The following is a 14,164-nucleotide window of genomic DNA, read 5'->3' as shown; positions in this document are numbered from 1 at the left end:
CCATTTGAGGGTTTTTTAATTATATTGTAGGGACCACTCCTCTACGCAGTCCAGATACAATTTTGGGTGTAATTAAGACCAGTTGATGGTTTTCTTATTATATTGTGGTAACCACTCCTCTATGCAGTCGAGGTACATTTTTTGGTGGGATTCAGACCATTTGAGGGTTTTTAAATTATATTGTGGTGACCACTCCTCTAAGCAGTCCAGATACAATTTTGGGTGTAATTAAGACCAGTTGATGGTTTTCTTATTATATTGTGGTGACCACTCCTCTACACAGTCCAGATACAATTTTTAGTGTAATAAAGACCAATTGATGGTTTTCCTATTATATTGTGGTGTCCACTCCTCTACGCAGTCCAGATACAATTTTTGGTGTAATTAAGACCAGTTGATGGTTTTCTTATTATATTGTGGTGACCACTCCTCTATGCAGTCCAGGTATAATTTTTGGTGGGATTCAGACCATTTGAGGGTTTTTAAATTATATTGTGGTGACCACTCCTCTACGCAGTCCTGATACAATTTTTGGTGTAATTAAAACCAGTTGATGGTTTTCTTATTATATTGTGGTGACCACTCCTCTACGCATTCCAGGTACAATTTTCGGTGGGATTCAGACCATTTGAGGGTTTTTTAATTATATTGTAGGGACCACTCCTCTACGCAGTCCAGATACAATTTTTGGTGCAATTAACACCAGTTGATGGTTTTCTCATTCTATTGTGGTGACCAATCCTCTACACAGTCCAGATACAATTTTTGGTGTAATTAAGACCAGTTGATGGTTTCCTTACTATATTGTGGTGACCACTCCTCTACGCAGTCCAGGTACAATTTTTGGTGTAATTAACACCAGTTGATGGTTTTCTTATTATATTGTGGTGACCACTCCTCTACGCAGTCCAGATACAATTTTTGGTGTAATTAACACCAGTTGATGGTTTTCTTATTCTATTGTGGTGACCACTCCTCTACGCAGTCCAGGTACAATTTTTGGTGGGATTCAGACCATTTGTAGGTTTTTAAATTATATTGTGGTGACCACTCCTCTACGTAGTCCAGATACAATTTTTGGTGTAATTAACACCAGTTGATGGTTTTCTTATTATATTGTGGTGACCACACCTCTATGCAGTCCAGGTACATTTTTTGGTGGGATTCAGACCATTTGAGGGTTTTTAAATTATATTGTGGTGACCACTCCTCTACGCAGTCCAGGTACAATTTTTGTGGGATGCAGACCATTTGAGGGTTTTTAAATTATATTGTTGTGACCACTCCTCTAGGCAGTCCAGGTACAATTTTTGGTGTAATTAACACCAGTTGATGGTTTTCTTATTATATTGTGGTGACCACTCCTCTACACAGTCCAGGTACATTTTTTGGTGGGATTCAGACCATTTGAGGGTTTTTAAATTATATTGTTGTGACCACTCCTCTAAGCAGTCCAGATACAATTTTGGGTGTAATTAAGACCAGTTGATGGTTTTCTTATTATATTGTGGTGACCACTCCTCTACGCAGTCCAGGTACAATTTTTGGTGGGATTCAGACCATTTGAGGGTTTTTAAATTATATTGTGGTGACCACTCCTCTACGCAGTCCAGATACAATTTTTGGTGTAATTAATACGTGTTGATGGTTTTCTTATTATATTGTGGTGACCACTCCTCTACGCAGTCCAGGTACAATTTTTTGGTTTAATTAAGACCAGTTGATGGTTTTCTTATTATATTGTGGTGACCACTCCTCTATGCAGTCCAGGTACATTTTTTGGTGGGATTCAGACCATTTGAGGGTTTTTAATTAAATTGTGTTGACCACTCCTCTACGCAGTCCTGATACAATTTTTGGTGGGATTCAGACCATTTAAAGGGTTTTTTAATTATATTGTAGGGACCACTCCTCTACGCAGTCCAGATACAATTTTTGGTGTAATTAAGACCAGTTGATGGTTTTCTTATTATATTGTGGTGACCACTCCTATACGCAGTCCAGATACAATTTTTGGTGTAATTAACACCAGTTGATGGTTTTCTTATTCTATTGTGGTGACCACTCCTCTAGGCAGTCCAGGTAAAATTTTGGGTGTAATTAAGACCAGTTGATGGTTTTCTTATTATATTGTGGTGACCACTCCTCTACGCAGTCCAGGTACAATTTTTGGTGGGATTCAGACCATTTGAGGGTTTTTAAATTATATTGTGGTGACCCCTCCTCTACGCAGTTCAGATACAATTTTTGGTGGGATTCAGACCATTTCAGGGTTTTTAAAATATATTGTGGTGAACACTCCTCTACGCAGTCAGGTACAATTTTTGGTGTAATTAACACCAGTTGATGGTTTTCTTATTATATTGTGGTGACCACTCCTCTACGCAGTCCAGGTACATTTTTTGGTGGGATTCAGACCATTTAAGGGTTTTTAAATTATATTGTGGTGACCACTCCTCTACGCAGTCCAGGTACAATTTTTGGTGTAATTAACACCAGTTGATGGTTTTCTTATTATATTGTGCTGACCACTCCTCTACGCAGTCCAGGTACAATTTTTGGTGGGATTCAGACCATTTGAGGGTTTTTAAATTATATTGTGGTGACCACTCCTCTACGCAGTCCAGGTACAATTTTTGGTGGTATTCAGACCATTTAAGGGTTTTTAAATTATATTGTAGTGACCACTCCTCTACGCAGTCCAGGTACAATTTTTGGTGGGATTCAGACCATTTGAGGGTTTTTAAATTATATTGTGGTGACCACTCCTCTACGCAGTCCAGGTACAATTTTTGGTGTAATTAAGACCATTTGATGGTTTTCTTTATTATATTGTGGTGACCACTCCTCTACGCAGTCCAGGTACAATTTTTGGTGGGATTCAGACCATTTGAGGGTTTTCTTATTATATTGTGGTGACCACTCCTCTACGCAGTCCAGGTACAATTTTTGGTGGGATTCAGACCATTTGAGGGTTTTTAAATTATATTGTGGTGACCACTCCTCTACGCAGTCCAGGTACAATTTTTGGTGTAATTAACACCAGTTGATGGTTTTCTTATTATATTGTGGTGACCACTAATCTACGCAGTCCACAGTCCACGTACAATTTTGGGTGTAATTAAGACCAGTTGATGGTTTTCTTATTATATTGTGGTGACCACTCCTCTACACAGTCTAGGTACAATTTTTGGTGGGATTCAGACCATTTGAGGGTTTTTAAATTATTTTGTGGTGACCACTCCTCTACGCAGTCCAGATACACTTTTTGGTGTAATTAAGACCAGTTGATGGTTTTCTTATTATATTGTGGTGACCACTCCTCTACGCAGTCCAGGTACAATTTTTGGTGGGATTCAGACCATTTGAGGGTTTTTAAATTATATTGTGATGACCACTCATCTACGCAGTCCAGACACAAATTTTGGTGTAATAAATACCAGTTGATGGTTTTCTTATTATATTGTGGTGACCACTCCTCTACGCAGTCCAGGTACAATTTTTGGTGTAATTAAGACCAGTTGATGGTTTTATTATTATATTGTGGTGACCACTCCTCTACGCAGTCCAGGTACAATTTTTGGTGGGATTCAGACCATTTGAGGGTTTTTAAATTATATTGTGGTGACAACTCCTCTACGCATTCCAGGTACAATTTTTGGTGGGATTCAGACCATTTGAGGGTTTTTAAATTATATTGTGGTGACCACTCCTCTACGCAGTCCAGATACAATTTTTGGTGTAATTAAGACCAGTTGATGGTTTTCTTCTTATATTGTGGTGACCACTCCTCTATGCAGTCCAGGTACAATTTTTGGTGGGATTCAGACCATTTGAGGGTTTTTAAATTATATTGTGGTGACCACTCCTCTACGCAGTCCAGATACAATTTTTGGTGGGATTCAGACCATTTGAGGGTTTTTTAATTATATTGTGGTGACCACTCCTCTACTCAGTCCAGATACAATTTTTGGTGTAATTAAGACCAGTTGATGGTTTTCCTATTATATTGTGGTGACCACTCCTCTACGCAGTCCAGGTACAATTTTTGGTGGGATTCTGACCATTTGAGGGTTTTTAAATTATATTGTGGTGACCACTCCTCTACGCAGTACAGATACAATTTTTGGTGTAATTAACACCAGTTGATGGTTTTCTTATTATATTGTGGTGACCACTCCTCTACGCAGTCCAGGTAAAATTTTTGGTGGGATTCAGACCATTTGAGGGTTTTTAAATTATATTGTGGTGACCACTCCTCTACGCAGTCCAGGTACAATTTTTGGTGTAATTAACACCAGTTGATGGTTTTCTTATTATATTGTGGTGACCACTCCTCCACGCAGTCCAGGTACAATTTTTGGTGTAATTAAGACCAGTTGATGGTTTTCTTATTAAATTGTGGTGACCACTCTTCTACGCAGTCCAGGTACAATTTTTGGTGGGATTCAGACCATTTGAGGGTTTTTAAATTATATTGTGGTGAACACTCCTCTATGCAGTCCAGATACAATTTTTGGTGTAATTAAGACCAGTTGATAATTTTCTTATTATATTGTGGTGACCACTCCTCAACGCAGTCCAGGTACAATTTTTGGTGGGATTCAGACCATTTGAGGGTTTTTAAATTATATTGTGGTGACCACTGCTCTACGCAGTCCAGATACAATTTTTGGTGTAATTAAGACCAGTTGATGGTTTTCTTATTATATTGTGGTGACCACTCCTCTACGCAGTCCAGATACAATTTTTGGTGTAATTAACACCAGTTGATGGTTTTCTTATTCTATTGTGGTGACCACTCCTCTACGCAGTCCAGGTACAATTTTTGGTGTAATTAAGACCAGTTGATGGTTTGCTTATTATATTGTGGTGACCACTCCTCTACGCAGTCCAGGTACAATTTTTGGTGTAATAAACACAGGTTGATGGTTTTCTTATTATATTGTGGAGACCACTCCTCTACGCAGTCCAGGTACAATTTTTGGTGTAATTAAGACCAGTTGATGGTTTTCTTATTATATTGTGGTGACCACTCCTCTATGCAGTCCAGGTACATTTTGTGGTGGGATTCAGACCATTTGAGGGTTTTTTAATTATATTGTGGTGACCACTCCTCTACGCAGTCCTGATACAATTTTTGGTGGGATTCAGACCATTTGAGGGTTTTCTTATTATATTGTGGTGACCACTCCTCTACGCAGTCCAGGTACAATTTTTGGTGTAATTAACACCAGTTGATGGTTTTCTTATTCTATTGTGGTGACCACTCCTCTAGGCAGTCCAGGTACAATTTTTGGTGGGATTCAGACCATTTGAGGGTTTTTAAATTATATTGTGGTGACCACTCCTCTATGCAGTCCAGGTACAATTTTTGGTGTAATTAACACCAGTTGATGGTTTTCTTATTATATTATGGTGACCACTCTTCTACGCAGTCCAGGTACAATTTTTGGTGGGCTTCAGACCATTTGAGGGTTTTTAAATTATATTGTGGTGACCACTCCTCTAGGCAGTCCAGATACAATTTTTGGTGTAATTAACACCAGTTGATGGTTTTCTTATTATATTGTGGTGACCACTCTTCTATGCAGTCCAGGTACAATTTTTGGTGAGATTCAGACCATTTGAGGGTTTTTAAATTATATTGTGGTGACCACTCCTCTAGGCAGTCCAGATACAATTTTTGGTGTAATTAAGACTAGTTGATGGTTTTCTAATTATATTGTGGTGACCACTCCTCTACGCAGTCCAGATACAATTTTTGGTGTAATAAACACCAGTTGATGGTTTTCTTATTCTATTGTGGTGACCACTCCTCTACGCAGTCCAGATACAATTTTTGGTGTAATTAACACCAGTTGATGGTTTTCTTATTCTATTGTGGTGACCACTCCTCTACGCAGTCCAGGTACAATTTTTGGTGTAATTAAGACTAGTTGATGGTTTTCTAATTATATTGTGGTGACCACTCCTCTACGCAGTCCAGATACAATTTTTGGTGTAATTAACACCAGTTGATGGTTTTCTTATTCTATTGTGGTGACCACTCCTCTACGCAGTCCAGATACAATTTTTGGTGTAATTAACACCAGTTGATGGTTTTCTTATTCTATTGTGGTGACCACTCCTCTACGCAGTCCTGATACAATTTTTGGTGGGATTCAGACCATTTGAGGGTTTTTAAATTATATTGTGGTGACCACTCCTCTAGGCAGTGCAGATACAATTTTTGGTGTAATTAACACCAGTTGATGGTTTTCTTATTCTATTGTGGTGACCACTCCTCTACGCAGTCCAGATACAATTTTTGGTGTAATTAACACCAGTTGATGGTTTTCTTATTCTATTGTGGTGACCACTCCTCTACGCAGTCCTGATACATTTTTTGGTGGGATTCAGACCATTTGAGGGTTTTTAAATTATATTGTGGTGACCACTCCTCTACACAGTCCAGATACAATTTTTGGTGTAATTAAGACCAGTTGATGGTTTTCTTATTAAATTGTGGTGACCACTCTTCTACGCAGTCCAGGTACAATTTTTGGTGGGATTCAGACCATTTGAGGGTTTTTAAATTATATTGTGGTGAACACTCCTCTATGCAGTCCAGATACAATTTTTGGTGTAATTAAGACCAGTTGATAATTTTCTTATTATATTGTGGTGACCACTCCTCAACGCAGTCCAGGTACAATTTTTGGTGGGATTCAGACCATTTGAGGGTTTTTAAATTATATTGTGGTGACCACTGCTCTACGCAGTCCAGATACAATTTTTGGTGTAATTAAGACCAGTTGATGGTTTTCTTATTATATTGTGGTGACCACTCCTCTACGCAGTCCAGATACAATTTTTGGTGTAATTAACACCAGTTGATGGTTTTCTTATTCTATTGTGGTGACCACTCCTCTACGCAGTCCAGGTACAATTTTTGGTGTAATTAAGACCAGTTGATGGTTTGCTTATTATATTGTGGTGACCACTCCTCTACGCAGTCCAGGTACAATTTTTGGTGTAATAAACACAGGTTGATGGTTTTCTTATTATATTGTGGAGACCACTCCTCTACGCAGTCCAGGTACAATTTTTGGTGTAATTAAGACCAGTTGATGGTTTTCTTATTATATTGTGGTGACCACTCCTCTATGCAGTCCAGGTACATTTTGTGGTGGGATTCAGACCATTTGAGGGTTTTTTAATTATATTGTGGTGACCACTCCTCTACGCAGTCCTGATACAATTTTTGGTGGGATTCAGACCATTTGAGGGTTTTCTTATTATATTGTGGTGACCACTCCTCTACGCAGTCCAGGTACAATTTTTGGTGTAATTAACACCAGTTGATGGTTTTCTTATTCTATTGTGGTGACCACTCCTCTAGGCAGTCCAGGTACAATTTTTGGTGGGATTCAGACCATTTGAGGGTTTTTAAATTATATTGTGGTGACCACTCCTCTATGCAGTCCAGGTACAATTTTTGGTGTAATTAACACCAGTTGATGGTTTTCTTATTATATTATGGTGACCACTCTTCTACGCAGTCCAGGTACAATTTTTGGTGGGCTTCAGACCATTTGAGGGTTTTTAAATTATATTGTGGTGACCACTCCTCTAGGCAGTCCAGATACAATTTTTGGTGTAATTAACACCAGTTGATGGTTTTCTTATTATATTGTGGTGACCACTCTTCTATGCAGTCCAGGTACAATTTTTGGTGAGATTCAGACCATTTGAGGGTTTTTAAATTATATTGTGGTGACCACTCCTCTAGGCAGTCCAGATACAATTTTTGGTGTAATTAAGACTAGTTGATGGTTTTCTAATTATATTGTGGTGACCACTCCTCTACGCAGTCCAGATACAATTTTTGGTGTAATAAACACCAGTTGATGGTTTTCTTATTCTATTGTGGTGACCACTCCTCTACGCAGTCCAGATACAATTTTTGGTGTAATTAACACCAGTTGATGGTTTTCTTATTCTATTGTGGTGACCACTCCTCTACGCAGTCCAGGTACAATTTTTGGTGTAATTAAGACTAGTTGATGGTTTTCTAATTATATTGTGGTGACCACTCCTCTACGCAGTCCAGATACAATTTTTGGTGTAATTAACACCAGTTGATGGTTTTCTTATTCTATTGTGGTGACCACTCCTCTACGCAGTCCAGATACAATTTTTGGTGTAATTAACACCAGTTGATGGTTTTCTTATTCTATTGTGGTGACCACTCCTCTACGCAGTCCTGATACAATTTTTGGTGGGATTCAGACCATTTGAGGGTTTTTAAATTATATTGTGGTGACCACTCCTCTAGGCAGTGCAGATACAATTTTTGGTGTAATTAACACCAGTTGATGGTTTTCTTATTATATTGTGGTGACCACTCCTCTACGCAGTCCAGGTACAATTTTTGGTGTAATTAAGACTAGTTGATGGTTTTCTAATTATATTGTGGTGACCACTCCTCTACGCAGTCCAGATACAATTTTTGGTGTAATTAACACCAGTTGATGGTTTTCTTATTCTATTGTGGTGACCACTCCTCTACGCAGTCCAGATACAATTTTTGGTGTAATTAACACCAGTTGATGGTTTTCTTATTCTATTGTGGTGACCACTCCTCTACGCAGTCCTGATACAATTTTTGGTGGGATTCAGACCATTTGAGGGTTTTTAAATTATATTGTGGTGACCACTTCTCTACGCAGTCCAGATACAATTTTTGGTGTAATTAAGACCAGTTGATGGTTTTCTTATTATATTGTGGTGACCACTCCTCTACGCAGTCCTGATACAATTTTTGGTGGGATTCAGACCATTTAAGGGTTTTTTAATTATATTGTAGGGACCACTCCTCTACGCAGTCCAGGTACAATTTTTGGTAAGATTCAGACCATTTGAGGGTTTTTAAATTATATTGTGGTGACCACTCCTCTACGCAGTCCAGATACAATTTTTGGTGTAATTAACACCAGTTGATGGTTTTCTTATTATATTGTGGTGACCACTCTTCTACGCAGTCCAGGTACATTTTTTAATGGGATTCAGACCATTTGAGGGTTTTTAAATTATATTGTGGTGACCACTCCTCTATGCAGTCCAAATACAATTTTTGGTGTAATTAAGACCAGTTGATGGTTTTCTTATTATATTATGGTGACCACTCCTCTACGCAGTCCAGGTACAATTTTTGGTGGGATTCAGACCATTTGAGGGTTTTTAAATTATATTGTGGTGACCACTCCTCTATGCAGTCCAGATATAATTTTTGGTGTAATTAAGACCAGTTGATGGTTTTCTTATTATATTATGGTGACCACTCCTCTACGCAGTCCAGGTACAATTTTTGTTGGGATTCAGACCATTTGAGGGTTTTTAAATTATATTGTGGTGACCACTCCTCTACGCAGTCCAGATACAATTTTTGGTGGGATTCAGACCATTTGAGGGTTTTTTAATTATATTGTGGTGACCACTCCTCTACGCAGTCCAGATACAATTTTTGGTTTAATTAAGACCAGTTGATGGTTTTCTTATTCTTTTGTGGTGACCACTCCTCTACGCAGTCCAGGTACAATTTTTGGTGGGATTCAGACCATTTGAGGGTTTTTAAATTATATTGTGGTGACCACTCCTCTACGTAGTCCAGATACAATTTTTGGTGTAATTAAGACCAGTTGATGGTTTTCTTATTGTATTGTGGTGACCACTCCTCTACGCAGTCCAGGTACAATTTTTGGTGGGATTCAGACCATTTGAGGGTTTTTAAATTATATTGTGGTGACCACTCCTCTACGCAGTCCAGGTACAATTTTTGGTGTACTTAACTCCAGTTGATGGTTTTCTTATTATATTGTGGTGACCACTACTCCACGCAGTCCAGGTACAATGTTTGGTGTAATTAAGACCAGTTGATGGTTTTCTTATTAAATTGTGGTGACCCCTCCTCTACGCAGTCCAGGTACAATATTTGGTGGGATTCAGACCATTTGAGGGTTTTTAAATTATATTGTGGTGACCACTCCTCTACGCAGTCCAGATACAATTTTTGCTTTAATTAAGACCAGTTGATGGTTTTCTTATTATATTGTGGTGACCACTCCTCTACGCAGTCCAGGTACAATTTTTGGTGGGATTCAGACCATTTGAGGGTTTTTAAATTATATTGTGGTGACCACTCCTCTATGCAGTCCAGATACAATTTTTGGTGTAATTAACACCAGTTGATGGTTTTCTTATTATTTTGTGGTGACCACTCCTCTACGCAGTCCAGGTACAATTTTTGGTGGGATTCAGACCATTTGAGGGTTTTTAAATTATATTGTGGTGACCACTCCTCTATGCAGTCCAGATACAATTTTTGGTGTAATTAACACCAGTTGATGGTTTTCTTATTATATTGTGGTGACCACTCCTCTACGCAGTCCAGATACAATTTTTTGTGTAATTAAGACCAGTTGATGGTTTTCTTATTATATTGTGGGGACCACTCCACTACGCAGTCTAGAAAGATACCTCGTTGCAACGTTTTGGACTAATAACAATATTGTGAGGTATTCAGAATACACTGTAAATTAGTGGAAATGATTGTTATTGAATGTTATTGAGGTTAATAATAGCGTGGGAGTGAAAATAAGCCCAAAAACTTGATTTTTGAACTTTTTATGCTTTTTTAAAAAAAAATCTGAATCCAAAACCTTAAATCCGAACCAAAACCTTTCGGCAGGTGTTTTGCGAAACAAATCCGAACCCAAAACCTCAAGAAAATCCAAATCCAAAACACAAAACACGAGACACCAACGCCGGTGCACATCCCTAATAACATCATGATTAATGTATTTCTTAAAGAAAATTGCTAAAAAAATTTTTTAAAATGATTATAGCATTAATAGGTTTTAATGTATTTAACCATACTTAAAAAATATCATAATAATACTTTATTGATATAACAAAAATGAATGAAAGCAATACAACAAATGTCTTCACAATGTGTATAATACATGTAATAATGCATGCAATAAATAGTTTATTATTATTCACATAAGACTCATGAGTTTAAGAATTAATAAATCTCCTTCATGATGAAGTTGAAGCCAGAGAAAACGCATTGGGTCTTGTTTGATTCCTTTGGACATACACAGGATGTCATCTGAAATACATTGTGAACTCCATAGTCTTTATACACATAGAAGACAGCCTCTGAGTTCCCAGCCTTTCCAGAGGAACTTCGCATACTAGTGGCTTGAGATATTGGACTTATCAATACTTAGACTCATGAGTCTTATATGAACATCGATGAGCTGATTATTTTTTAATAGGTTTTAATAGGTTGCCCTAACTCTAGTTAATTCTTAAGGATGTAAATTTGTGCCATAAAATGGTGGGGGTTAGGTGTACAATGAAGCTAGGCATTTTCACTCACCATCTGGGCATTTTCACCTTAATTTGGAAGTTTCACAGACATTTCAGGTAACTAGGCAATTATGGTTTAACATAGGTCTGGCTCCCTAAAATAGTTATACGCAGACAAGTGTAATTTGAATAGCATATATTGGAAAACATACAATGGACATGGCTAGAGATGAGCAACATTTTCAAAATTGTTCTGCAAAATATTCTAATTGGGTTACAAAATTGTGCACATTTCGCCTGTGGAATTTGGCATAAGTGTTTCCAGTCCTACCCCAGCTCTTCTCATATAATATAAATCCAGCAAATTATATATACCATTATAGTGCTGAATGACATTCTCTGGATTCGCAAAGCAAAAGCAAAACTCTAAGATTATATTGCTGTTACTTCTCATATCGGCTGGCCTGTTATGTTGTGAAACTCGAATTTGCTTGAAATTCCATATGTCTTCAGATATGGGACAGCAAACAATTAATATGTGAGGGCATGAATGGGTAAATGTAAGATATGATGTTGAGAAGAGTCACAGAGATTAAAAGGAGAAGACAAGATAGAACAAAAGCTCCAATCTCCGCTTCAAGGTACATATTTCCATATTCTTCCACGAGCACCAAAAAGTCATCCCTATATAGATGTTTGTGTATTATTGACTTATATCCTCTTGTGCCTGGAGAGGAGGAAAGGGGCATGCAGGGGTGGGCAAGTATAATCTGAGCACAGTAAGGGCATGCGCATTTATATGCAACATAACGAAATTGCATCTCCAGATATGCCTCTTAGGAGGTGTATCTCTTGCTGTTACTAGAGGCCTGGTGCAATGATACACGATAATGATGATGACCATCAGCAGCACTATCTAGTTGCTTCTGGTTGGCTGCTTGTGTGTTGACCTCTTCAACTGATCATACTTAATTCATTAGCATCGGGCCTATCTAATATATATAAGCCTAGCGGTGTGTGTTAGTGTGTGTGTGTGTGTGTAGAAAAAACTATTTTCTCAGAAAGGGCTCATCCAATTGACCTGAAATTTGGTATACTGACATTATTTGACAAAAAAATTAAAATAGTGAAGTCAGTTAACTTCCATCATCCTCCCTTCCCCCCGTGGGAGGGGTAGTAAAGGCTAAATTTACCAGTTGAGTGCTCAAACTCTTGACCATGTGGGTATTTATTTACCAGAGCCTGTGTTTGGTCATGGACAATTGTATGTCGCATTTTCTCGACTACAGGGAAGCAGTGATGTGAAAGTGCAGGTTATGAATACTGCCCTTCAAGGAAGACTGATTGAGCACAGCAATAAGGTGTTTAGCAGAAACATTGTGTATCGAGAGGTTTTAGAACAGTAAGACAATGGAGATTAAGGATGTGGAGATGAAAATGAAGGATGAGGTAATGGAGAAGAATGATGAGGTGGTGACATGTGAACAAAACCACGTTAAAAAAGGGCGCTTACGTCGGGAAGTAACGCTCTTCCCCTGAGGAGGCCTGGCCTAGCCCCAAATGCATGACAAGAACCTTTTTAACACCTTAAGTAGCTTGATTTGACTAGAATGCATGAGTATCATGCTCGGGTTAACTTGTATTATATTGAGTAGTGACTGTCTATTTGAATATTTATTTGTCATTTCAATTTGGAAAACTGCAGGAATCCTTTGGATATTTAAAGGGCTAAACAATAGCTGTGGAAGTATTCGTATTAAATTTAATTTTATATGGAAAATGTGAATTTGACATTATTAATAGCAGTCCATACAAATTTCTCTCTTGTGTAAATGATACTTCATTACTATTATGATTATTATATTGTGAACAAATAGGGTAATATGACTTTGGTGTTGGTGTTTGGTGGTACTAACATTGTCAAATCACATCTCTACGCTATGATTATGCGTAAGTCTACACATTTGTATGGCAAGTGTAAATTTGATGCAAAAGCTACTGCATTTGAGTTGCACACATCTTTAGGCTTGTCCCACTCAACATAAACAAGCCCGTATGCTTTATTTGAGTGCATCTTTTAGAGTGCAACTCCAGCTCGAAATGCCCTGTTGTGCAATTTAGAAAGACTCAGGTAGATACTTTTATTTTAGAATGCACAGTTTGCTGCAGCAGCCTTAGTTATTATGCTAGGGCTGCTCTTTGCTCCCATTCTGGCCCTCCCCAACCAAAACCAACCAAATATTTATGGGACTCATTGATAGGGATATTACATTTTCTGACACTTTTGCCTCTGTTTGAGTTTCAGCCATGTTTGCTATATATCTCAAACGACATGTTTAAGAATCTGTCATGTTTGACATTACAAAGTAGTAAAATCAGTTTTAGGCTCAAAAGAAGCTAGCCTATTTACATATCAAATGTTTTCATGTTTCTACATAAGGTAGCTGAGGTTTGCGTGAGATAGCTGAAGTTTCTATTGATGATAGGTGGGATGAGATGATGTGATATGTGATATGCTTTATATCTGAATATATATAGTGTATATGAGCATGTGGATAGTTTCTAGAGATGGGCGGGCTCGGTTTCCTGAGATCCGAACCCACCCGAACTTCTCCTATCGCCTATCCTATCCTGCTTGGCTCGGTACTCTCCCGCCCGTTCGGTATAGAAATCGAGGCAAATCATCATTGTGACGTATTCGTATTTCTGAGCTCGGTTCTCGCAAGATTTAAAAAGCATAAATAGCCGCCTCCACAGCAATCCATCGCCATTTGACAGAGGGAGAGAGCAGGGTTAGGTCACAGGC

Source organism: Mixophyes fleayi, chromosome 1 (genome assembly GCF_038048845.1).
Source record: "Mixophyes fleayi isolate aMixFle1 chromosome 1, aMixFle1.hap1, whole genome shotgun sequence".
Taxonomy (NCBI): Eukaryota; Metazoa; Chordata; class Amphibia; order Anura; family Limnodynastidae; genus Mixophyes; species Mixophyes fleayi.
Note: the sequence above shows the minus strand (reverse complement) of the source record.